We start from the raw sequence: 12145 nt of genomic DNA on the forward strand, positions 1-12145 counted from the left end.
CAGCTCATATGGAGCCGCAAAGTGTTTAAGGAAGGAATAAGGAAGGGGTACAGGAGTTTCTGAAAAGGAGGACACCGGTGAGGCTGGGTAAGATGCTGCCATTACTAAGAAAGTACCAGTATATGAGCAAGGTGGATCTGTTATTGGAGGGTTTCCGGGATGCTTTTAAAATTGAAAAGAAAATGAAAATCCGGATGAGGTAGTTACATTTTCAAAAGAAGTTATAGTCGACACTAAATTATCTGACTGTTGTAACCTAAAAGACTTAGCAAGGAGGTTCGTTTAGGTCGCATGGCAGGACCATTTAAGGAACCTTTGCAGAAATTCTTAGTGTCGCCACTGGGGGTAGTGCAAATCAATGAACCAAATGAATTTGGTTGATTCATCACTTATCATACCCAAAAGGGGGTGTCAGTAAAGGAGGGTATAGACCCTGAACTTGGTCAGTGGTGTACTCTTCGTTTGACTCCGCATTTCGGTGGGTAAAAAATATGGGGAGGGGGCGCTGTTGGCAGAAGCAATGCTGAGTCGGCCAGTGGTGCCGGAAAGCATTAGCTGATTAAAAAGGGGTGTTTTTGGGGACGGAAACTATTTCATGGATTGGTGTTTGCTCATGGGATGCTCTGTCTCAAGTGTGTGCTTTGAAGCCTTCAGTCTTTTCGGGAATGGGTGGTGAAGGATACCGCATTAGTACAAACGCTCAGTCACTGCATTGATGACTCCTTGCTGGTAGGGCCTGGGGGGTAGCCAATACGTGAGATAACGTTGGGAACGTAGCAGTGGGTCACCCATCGATTTGGGGTGCTCCTGGACCCCAGACAAGATGGAAGGGCCCAAGTTGTGTTTGAATTTTTGGGAATTACTATTGACATGGAGGCAATGGAATGTAGATTGCCGAAGAAGAATTTGTAAGATTGGAAGGCAGAGGTGCAGAAGGCTCGGGGTATCAATAAGATCATGCTGAGGGATTTACAGTCATTATGGGAAAAGCTCAATTTTGATTACAGAAAAAAACAGATGTGAGGGTGTTTTGCAAGAGCCTGGCGTCAGCTACATCGGGGGTGCGGGCTCCACATCATTTCATTCGGTTAAGAAGAAGCCACAAAGAGATTTCGCAGTCTGGTCCACTTTCTTGGAAAAGTTTAAGGGGAGGTCAAGAGTGAAGGAGGAGGTTGTGAGAATGGGATTTAGGAATTGTTCACAGATGCAGTAGGTTCGGGGTATCAAAGTGGCTTTCATAGCTGCTTGGTGGGAATGGAAGGTATGGATAGTGCAGATTCAGATGATAGTTCAGAGGAGGATCGAGTGGGGAGTGTTATTGAGTGGGTTGGGTAAAGTGTTTATTTAAAAAAAAATTAAAGATTCTATGTGGGACAGGTGAACCGACTTATGGCGGGTGTAGGTTTTGGATGCAAGTTAAGATGGGAGATGGTCATTCAAGGAACTTTGTAGTGGGGAAAGCTTTGGAGGGGGAGATGTGTAGGCCGATTTTGTTCAGCTTGCTGCAGATAATGAAGGTGGTGATAGAAACTGTTGTTGAGGATTAGTTTGAGAGGTTATTGTTTAGGACAGAGTTCACATTAGCCTTTTTGGGGCTCAAAGGGTAAGGGAGTTGGTATCACCTAGCAGAGGAAAAGGGGGGGGGGGATTGTCGGCTGAGGATATTAGAATGGTTGAGGGTTGGTTGGAAATTTTTTCCTTTGGCGCTCCAAGACTGATAAAAGGGGTAAAGAACAGAGGATAGCATTGCAAGGAGTTCAGTGGGGCGGAGTAGTGCCCGTTGCAGTCTTGGGGTGAGAAAGTAAGAGTTTCAAAGATGGAAACTCTGCTTTTGTTGAGGCATGAGGATGGGAGGTTTTATCAAGGTCCAGTTTACAATGGGTTTTAAGGAAGTGTTGAGAAAGGTAGTCTTTGACAGTTCGCAGTGTGGGAAACATGCGTTCAGGTGGGGGGAGCCACGGAGGCGATTACACAAGGCATTGGATGGGGAGACGGTAAAGTAGATAGGTAGGTGGGAATCGGACCAATGCAAATTTTACATCAGACCTTAGTTAAGGGAGGAGGGAATATGGTTGGTAATTGAATTTTGATAGGAGTATGGTGGTGAACCGGAGGATATGGGTAAGGGTAATGTTGTAGTGTCAGGTATTGCAGGATGGTAACTATTGGAGAGATCATGGAGTTCATCTAAAGGCTATTGAACAGATTTGTGGTTATTGGCAGCGCAAGAAGTAATTTAGCGTGCCTTATTGTGGGGTGCGGTGCAGGCTTGGTTTGAGAAATAGGGTCTCCTGAGTCGGTTGGTGTGTGGTGGGAGGCATTACAAATATTTCCCTGGTTGGTGAGGCGACAGAATTATTCGGGGCTCCAGGGATCTCCCTTTCTCTGGGGATTAGGAATGTTATAATATGGTGTTCAACATTTTTATAAATGATCTGGAGGAGGGAATTGATGGGAAACTGATCAAATTTGCTGATGACACAAAGCTAGGAGGGATAGCTAACACTAGGGAAGAGAGAGAGAGTATTCAAAAAGATCTAGAAAGGCTTGCACAGTGGGCAGCGACTAACAAAATGGTATTTAACAAGGAGAAATGCAAAGTCCTACATCTGGGCAAAAAACATGAAAAAAGCACATACAGAATGGGAGGAATTGAGCTAAGCAGCAGCACACGTGAAAAAGACTTGGGTAAACTAATAGATCATAGACTGAACATGAGTCAACAATGTGATGCAGCAGCTAAACAGGCAAACACAATTCTGGGATGTATTAACCCCTTGAGTTGCACGCCCGGAAATTTTCCGGGAGGAGCTTCACTGCTCATAGTGACATAGCCCGGAAGATTTCCGGGCTATGTATGACTATGGGAGCTGTAGAGCACAATGCCACAAGCTGTGACATTGTGCTCTGCCTGCACAGACCCACACAGAGCAGTGCAAGGGCTTTGAAAAAGCAGCAGAAGATATTGCCGATATGTCGCAACCTCCTGCTTTGTTTACAGGTTGCCATAGAGACCATCGGCTTGTCAGAAGCAAGCCGATGGTCTCTGTGGCAGGGAGAGCTTGGTGCTTGGCTGTGAGAAGACAGCTAGGTACCTGCTCTTACAGCAGAGATCAGAGAAAACCTCCGATCTCTGCTGTGTTAACCCTTTACATGCTACAGTCTATGTGACTGCAGCATGTAAAGGGCTGTCACCATCGGACCCCTGGAATGTGATCAGGGGTCCTGATGGGTCCCTGTGGAAGTCCCCTAAAGGGACAAAAAAAAAATTAAAAAAATAAAAATAAAAAAAAGGTAAAAAATTATAAAAAAAAATTATAAAAACACTTGTCTCCCTTTACTTTGTAAAAAATCAAAAATACAATCACACATGTGGTATCCATGCGTCGTAATGACCCAGAGAAGGAAGTTAATACATTATTTAACCCCTTAATGACATGGCCCCTTTTTTTCTTTTTTCCCCATTTCTTTTTTTCCTCCCCCCTGTTTAAAAAAATCACAACTTGTCCCGCAAAAAACAAGCCCTTATATGGCCATGTCAATGGAAAAATGAAAAAGTTATGGCTCTTGAGACGCAACTGCAAAATTAGTTGAAATTCAATGATTAGACCATTTTAAAAAACCTGCCCTGGTGGGCACGACAGGGTGGTAGGAAACCCGCCACTCAAGGGGTTAAGAGAAGCATAGAGTCTAGATCACGTGAGGTCATTATCCCCCTCTACTTTTCCTTAGTCAGACCTCATCTGGAGTACTGTGTCCAGTTCTGGGTACCCCCACTTTAAAAAAGACATAGACAAACTGGAGCAAGTTCAGAGAAGAGTTACCAAGATGGTAAGCGGTCTGCAAATCATGTCCTATGAGGAACGGTTAAAGGATTTGGGAATGTTTAGCTTGCAAAAAAGAAGGCTGAGAGGAGACTTAGTAGCTGTCTACAAATATCTGAAGGGCTGTCACAGTGCAGAGGGATTAGCCCTATTCTCATTTGCACAAGGAAAGACTAGAAGCAATGGGATGAAACTAAAAGGGAGGAGACACAAATTAGATATTAGAAAAAACTTTCTGACAGTGAGGATGATCAATGAGTGGAACAGGTTACCACGGGAGGTGGTGAGTTCTCCTTCAATGGAAGTGTTCAAACAAAGGCTGGACAAATATCTCTCTGGGATGATTTAGTGATCCTGCATTGAGCAGGGGGTTGGACCCGATGACCCTGAAGGTCCCTTCCAACTCTACCATTCTATGATTCTATTAATATGTTCTGAGATTTAATTTTATGTTGTTTGTAATAAATGGCTGCTGTGGCCAATTTAATCCAAAAAAAGTGTCCGTGGTTACTTAGGTAATTTAAGGAGGTGAAGGCAAAGGGGGAAGGCTACAGTAGGACAACTCCGTAATACCTAGGTCAAGAAATACCTGATCTGCAGCCCAAGGGCTGTAAGTGGAGGCAGGCATGACAGGGTTAATGGGGACGGAAAGGGTTAATGAAAAGAGGCTGCGCTGGAAAGAGGGAAAAGTGCGGGAAGAAGTGGGAGGATCCAGACCTGTAGCAGAACAACAGTGAAGAAGCAGGAAGGACTTGCTGAGGGAGCAGTGAAGAGTCCCACCCACCTGCCTGTTTGGAAGGGAGGTGGAGATTATTTTTCTCGTCATGACAGCTGGTAAGGGGGTCCCTGGAGTCAACACAAAAGTGGAGTGGGGGGGGGGGAGGCAGGGGCTGGATAGCTACCTTCCTTCCTTTGATTGATCATTAGGTGGGTCCCTCGGTTCTTTGTTTTGACAGGCCGGAGTCCCTGCAAAGTTGGTTAGTGTGGCTAGCCTGGGTATGGCTAGTGGGCCTCAGTGTCAGGAGGTTGGCAACTAGGGGCTGGTTGGTGAGTTGGGCCTCCTTAGTCGGTTGGTTTGCGGCGGGAGACGTGGTTTGGGAAATAAGGTCTCCTGAGTCGGTTGGTGTGCGGCGGGAGGCATTACAAATATTTCCCTGGTTGGTAAGGCGACAGAATTATTTGGGACTCCAAGCATCTCCCTTTCTCTGGGGATTGGGAACGTTATAGTATGTTTTGAGATTTAATTTTATGTTGTTTGTAATAAATGGCTGCTGTGGCCAATTTAATCCAAAGAAGGTGTCCGTGGTTATGTAGGTAATTTACAGAGGTGAAGGCAAAGGGGGAAGGCTACAGTAGGACGACTCCGTTATACTCGCATCATGAACTTTTAGATGTTTTTTATATATTTCAAATGATGTGTATTAGAGTTTAGATAGATAGATGGTTGGTGATTTTCTTGTGTGTTTTGGCATTTTAAGTGTGGAGTATTTATGGATCATTTATGTTGCTGCCACCATGCCCTAAAAGAAGCCTGTTGGTGAAACCCTGGGTTGGGTGCTAATGGTGGTGTGAAGCCTTTATTTTTGAAGGGCCTTTTAATTCACGTTTGTGAGTATGATTAAAAAATTTATGTGAAAGCAAGTTTGGAATATACTGCACTATTTGTGATCCTTTTATTTAGCATTTCCTGCCAATTAAAATTCTGCATCCTGTGTAGATTGGAACCATCAGCTTAATTATATGTAATCACATCGATGTGATTCTGCGGTGTTTTCTGCACCATCTCTTCATATCTATTGTTAGAGCGGTGAGTGTAATTTTAAAGGGAACCTGTCACCTTCCTATAGCACCATAAACTAAGTTATGGTACTATTAGAGGACATGATAGGGAGTTGGGTGATGTATTTTTTATACTCACCACCTCCCTGATTCCAGCAGCGCCCCCTCTAAAGTCCGCACACAGCACAAACGTCTTATTTTTTTTAGAGTCCCATGCATGCTCTCCTTTACAAGTCTATTCCGATAGTAAAGTCTGCAGTGAAACTTGAAGAAAATCCTCATACAGAATATAACAGATTTGCAGCAAAATACATTGTTGAATTTGTGGTGAATCTGCAGTGCACTTATCCTCATACTTATGGGGACACTATTGGAAAAGATTCAGCTTGCTCCCTTAAAGGGCCACTTCAGCAAAAACACATCTCTGCCCCCCTCTCCTGATTGCCTGCCACACTCTAGAGATCTCCTCTGTGCATTGCAGCCACTTTCCTGAAGTGCACTCCCTGTCTGATGCTTATCAGGCATCATCTTGATTATTTACTTTCAGTTTCACATCAATCCCATGATGCATTCCTAAAGCCTTAGTTAGCTAAGGCTATATGATTCTGCCTGCTGGGAGGACAGTTTAATTATTATTACCTTATATATTCACCTAAATAAGCTACAGACCATAAGTATATACAGTCAGGAGAATGAACTGTGATCTCCTCTATTATATCTGATCATCATCAGTAACTGTGAAAGTAATTCCTGTATCCTTCTGTAAGCTGGTGCAGCGTCTGAGAAGTGGGCCCACAGCCAAGGAGATAGCGAGGTAGATAAAGGACTTGTCACCGGGCTCTACCATCTCCTCCCCTGGGGGTAGCACGAGACCTGACCAAGTTACTGCTGGGGTAGGTCCCAGGGCAAAGTAATTAGAGGTTACCTGAAATCCAAATGTCACATGTGACGCCACTGTTCCATCCTCTGCGGTGAATCTTGACAATAGAATAAAGTAGTCCACACACAGGGAAAACATTCTGGACAAAACCAGGAACGATCAGTAGTGTCCGTTTACTGTAACTTTATCAAAATCTAACTCCCATTAGCAGTTTGGCATAGGTACAACAAAATAAGGTGGTGTGACAGGGAGAATTCTCGGGGTATTCTGGACGATCTACAGTCCCAGTTATCTGTGTGATCCTGCTCCTGGCGACTCTCTCTCTCTAACTCTCTACCAGTCCACATTCACAGTACTTGTGCTTTTCCTTGCCATGCAGTGGTCTTTCTCTTTCACTTAGTGCTTAGTGGTAGCACTGGCACATCCTGGGTAGACTGGTCCCAGGCCAAGCATAAGAAAGTCGCTCAACTTCCTCCATTCTTCCACACACAACCGATCAGGGTCTGTGTGGCTCACTAGCTTACTCTCTGTCTGGCTTGCACAGACTAACGCACACTTGGACTAGCACAGAACTCGAACTCTCTCCCCAACTCCACCTCCTCATCCTTGCAAAACACAAATATGTATATATGACATAGACACATGACACACAAAGTGATCCTTTTTCCAGACATAACCCAGCCATTAACCCATTCAGTTCTGCAGAGGTGTAATAGACACAATCCAGATGCATACTACACATAAGACACTGACAAGAGAATGGTACAAGACAGGCACATCATATTTTGGAGGGGCCCGCTAACTCTGGGCCACTACACTAGTTTCAGTGATAGATCATGAAATCACATTACACAGACTGAAAATCTGATTACAAAATGATTATATAACCCCCAAGCAGATCTGAGCTGGTCAGAATTTGAGATCACATGACCAAATGAGGAAAAGGAGGCTGGAAGTTTTGGACAGAAAAAATAGCTAACCAAGGTAGCACTAATCAACTTTTATATACTAGTGTAGTGGGTGTCTAGATGAATAATGCATGCACTAAAAAACAAATCACCGGAGTGGTCCTTTAAGCCTGATCCAATAGTAAATAATCGGGCCAAGGCAGAGTGGCTTCTTGGCATTCCCCTAGCACCCGACATCTGAGGCATATTTTCCTCCAGTCCTTCCTAATTACACCCTTGGTTGCAGGATTTCAGTGTTTATTTATGTTATTCGTTTCTTCTTCATTATCACTTTATTGCTTTTGCTTATTTTTTTTATGTAAGGTAGCAGATGACATGTTTCACATATAGTGGCTAGATCATAAATCCTGAGAATTACTAATCTTAGATGGTCTCTTTACTACAGTAAATTCCCATTCTGAGGTCACTGGTACTTACTGTGTTAATACATTACTTGCAGAGAAGCCGTCACATTTTCTGAACTTTTCTCTGCACCTGAAAAGGCCACAATTAAAACTCCCCCCGCCAAAGTTATGGACTCTCCAGTGCATTTAGGAAGAGGCGTAAGTCTCAAAATGCGTCCTCTACTCCCTGTTTTTAAAAAAATACTAGATAGGCAGGTTTTACTGTTGACTCATATGATGCTTACATTCTCCTGTGTTGGCATCATAGTTACTATCTCTGTCCTTCCAACCACCTAGCAAACCACTGGAAGAGCACAAATTTATCGGAGCTAACATTTTCAAACCCTCTTGGTTGTGATGCACCTTTTTCCTTTGCATTTATCATGTTTGAGAAAGAGGGCGGGATAGAAGTGCAGTGTCCCGTAGGGTGACCCCGGACACAGGACATACGTTGAGGAGCAGGGAGGGTAAGACGCTGGCTTGTCACGGCGGCACTTACCACGCTCCCTACCGGAGGGACACACGTAGCCAAGGCCAGGGCAGCACTGGGCCTCTTCCGGACAACCCCAGGAGAGGGATACCCAATAAACGGTAGAACAGGGATAGTAGTTGTCACGTGTGATGCCACAGTTCCGATACACACTGGAATGACCTTCGGCAGAGAATAAATGAGCCGCAAACAGATATAACGTACCTCAGGTGCCTGGGAACAGTCAGGGCCTGGAACAAATTTACTTAGACAAACTTCAGTAGTACAAGGCAAAGTAGACAATTAGACAGACTTGATTAGCAGCACCTTTACATGGCGATCCCAGGCTTCAGGACACCCGTGTGTGAACAATTGACAAGAGTACCTCCACCCAGTGGTCACAGACTTCAAGACACTTGGGCGTGAACAATTGAAGAAAAGTACCTCCACTCAGCGTTCCCAGACTTCAGGACACTCGAGTGTGAACAATTGACAAGAGTACCTCTGCACTGGGCCTTGGGGAAAACTTTACTTACTTCTCTCTCACGCTCTCTCTCCAATTGGGGCTCACTCTTCTCTCATTCTAGATCAGGCAATCCAGGGAACCTCTCCTCCTTTTCCATTCTTCCCTACGTGAGGGTTAAAAGTACCCTCATGTAACTGGCACTCCTCATCATGAGCCCAGAAGACATGGACCTCTTCCCGCTCTCAGACACTCCTATTTATACTCTCACTCATACCACGTGACAGGACATAAATTGATACATTCACAGGCAGTCTCCAGGCTTTGCAAACACTTAACCCATCATATGCTGCACCTGTGTAATACACATAACAGAATGACTAGACAGATTTGCACAGCGTACCAACATAAGACATGACATGTATGACATTGTGGAGGGGGCATGGAAAGCATGTACTGGGCCACTACAGAGGATAAATCTGTGTGAAAAAGAGGACAGCATGGGGAGCAGCCTGTGTGAAAAACAGGGCTGCATAGAGAGCAGTCTGCATGAAAAAGAGGACAGCATGGGGAGCAGTCTGTGTGAGAAAGAGGGGGGCATAAGTATCAGTCTGTGTGAGAAAGAGGACAGGGTTGAAGAACAGTCTGTGTGATAATCAGAACAGCATGGAGAGCAGTCTGCATGAAAAAGAGGAAGGCATGGGGAGCAGACTGTGTGAGAAAGAGGGCAGGATGAAGGAGCTAACCTTTTCAAACCCTCTTTGTCTCTTGCATTTATCTGAAATTAAATAGGTCCTATGGTGAGTTAAGCTTGGTTCAGATGAGCGGCACGGGATCTGGGAGCTGCACCATAATATAGATATGGAATTACGTCCATACTGCAGATGTATAAAACCGCTCAGTGCAGCTTTGGCTCTAAATACAGCTCCCACATGGAATGATATTACAACTGTCTGAATGCAGTTTTATATAATACCTGCGCTGGATCTCCAGGACCATGTGCTTTCATTAGTCCTATAAGCATGCACCTTTATAGTGTAGGGGATAATTTTAGACTATAGTTCCGCCTATATGAAGTGGAGGTGAGTGCTGGTTTACAGTATTGTCATTATGTTTTACGATAGAACTAAACAGAATCCACACCCAATATTGGAACTTTAAAATCCTTAGGCTTTATTCAGGTTTCCATTAAAAATCCATCAAAAGAACAAGACAATCACAGGTTATGCATCTCAGGCCTTAGGTATATAGGTCATAGTTAGCGTCTAAATAAAATGTCTGATTAATTTTAATAAATTTTACCCTGACATTTTATCGGTTGTGATGCCCCCTAGGGGATCTATTGTAAAGCTCACTTTCACTGCAGTGCTTCAGGATGACCGTCAAAACCGACAACATTCAGGTGTAGTGAAAAATTTCTGCTGCAGATTATGTTGCCCAAATTTGTATGTTTACTGGGTTCTTTTCTGCAGCAGTTTTGCCTCTATTTTAGCCCCTATGTCCACAGGCGGACTTGATTTGCGGAAACCGTGCGGGAAATCCGCAAATCAAGCTGCCCATAGGGATGCATTAGTGTCCGCAGGACAGCAAAAAAAGCATACGGATGTGATTTTTTTCCCCAGTGTGGGATCACATGCATGGGAAGTAATGGCAGCATGCTCCACTTTCCTGTGGATCCTGAGCAGGCGGCTTCCATTGAAGTTAATGGAAGTCGTCTGATCCGCGGACCGCCTGCAGCTGTCACTGTGGATGTACTGCAGATCCGCGGGAAAGCAGGAGAGTTGAAAAAAAAAGGAGCACTGCGCATGCACCGGGAGCGTCAGCCGGTGAGCCCGGACACATACGCTGTGCTGAAGAAAGAAGATCCGGCTGCAAAGGATCTTCCAGCTGCAATGGATTAATATTTTGTTTCTACCTTGCAAATAGACTTAATTGAAAATCTCCTATCATTCTGTGTCTCCAGCAATTTGCCACCCGTCTCCTACTTATTGATAGTCTACCAAATGTAAGTGAGTAAGAATAAGAGTCAGATGGAAGAGAATTCGTCTACAGGATCAGACTTCACTGAGTTGTAGTCTGTTACTATGGAAACATATTGGTGTGCATAGAAGCTGTAGACACAAACAGGTAGGAGAGTTTTAATTAGGACTATTTACAAAGTTACTTAATTTTTTTTAATGCAAAATATATCCAAAGGTAAAACTTGTTTTTCAGTGAAATTTTGTTTTGTTTATTGCATACCACATCCATTTCTGAAACAATAAATTGGCATTATTCCGCAAATACTGTAAAAGCATCTATAAAGCAGTGGCCAAGTTTTAGTGTCTATGAAGGAGGTGTCCTCTTTGGCTGGTTTCACACGCAGCATTTTTTTTGTCAAAATTGGGCGTTTATTCAGACTTTTTGTTTGCTGCAAAAATGCTGTATCCAAATGTTAGCTGTAGGGCATTAGGGAGTGATGAAACACATTAAAAACAGGGTGATTTATGAGTTTTTCCTCACTTTCAATAGGACTAAATCACGCCCATCTGTTTAAGCCCATGCGTTTTTTTGGGTCAACAGAAATTATTAAAAATTGCCGAGAACTCTAAGGCTAATTACCCACGGAACGAGCGCATAAAACACGTCCGATATCTTGCACGGAAACATGCGAATACCCTGCGAATTTGAGGCATTGTTTCAGGGGAGTAGCAATCCTCCGGAGGATCGGCCAGTGTTTCTGATTGTTTTCAATGGAAAACCTCGCATCACATTGCACTCACGTGCACTTCAAACACTGTGCAATGTTTTTGCCGGTCTCATTGAAAACAATGAGTGAAGTGTTCCGAGGGAATGCCCAAACATAGGATATGCCACGTTCATGTATATGACCCATTCAAAAGAATGGGGTTCATATTTGTGCCAGATTTTCTTGGCCGTGTGAAAGCGGCATAAGGCTTACTACACACGGGCGAGTGCGATATGGGGCTGTGAATCCAGCCCCCATATTTCTCTCCCCACCATGTGAACTCTGGTGCCATGCGGGAAAACATTGCTCATGTGTATGAACCCATTCAAAAAAAATGGGGCTCATATCTGTGTGCCTCCCAACACACAAAGCTCGTGCAATTTTATCTCTTGTGTGAAGCTGGCCTAAATGTATCATTTTTTTCCAGGCATTTACTTAAAAAATTGCTATGTGTGAAACCACAAGTATGTGTTAAGGAAGTCTTTATAATGTTTTTAGTGAGCCTAAGGAGTAGAACGTTAAGATGTTGTAGGGAATCTTATAGCGCACTCAATGATCTTTCAGGAAAAATATATGCAACTTGCAGATGGAAAAATGCCTCAATAGCACCAAATATTGGAAGGTAGCAACCCTATGGAAGATTCTGGTTTT

The sequence above is a fragment of the Eleutherodactylus coqui genome, chromosome 13 (genome assembly GCF_035609145.1).
Source record: "Eleutherodactylus coqui strain aEleCoq1 chromosome 13, aEleCoq1.hap1, whole genome shotgun sequence".
NCBI classification, from domain to species: domain Eukaryota; kingdom Metazoa; phylum Chordata; class Amphibia; order Anura; family Eleutherodactylidae; genus Eleutherodactylus; species Eleutherodactylus coqui.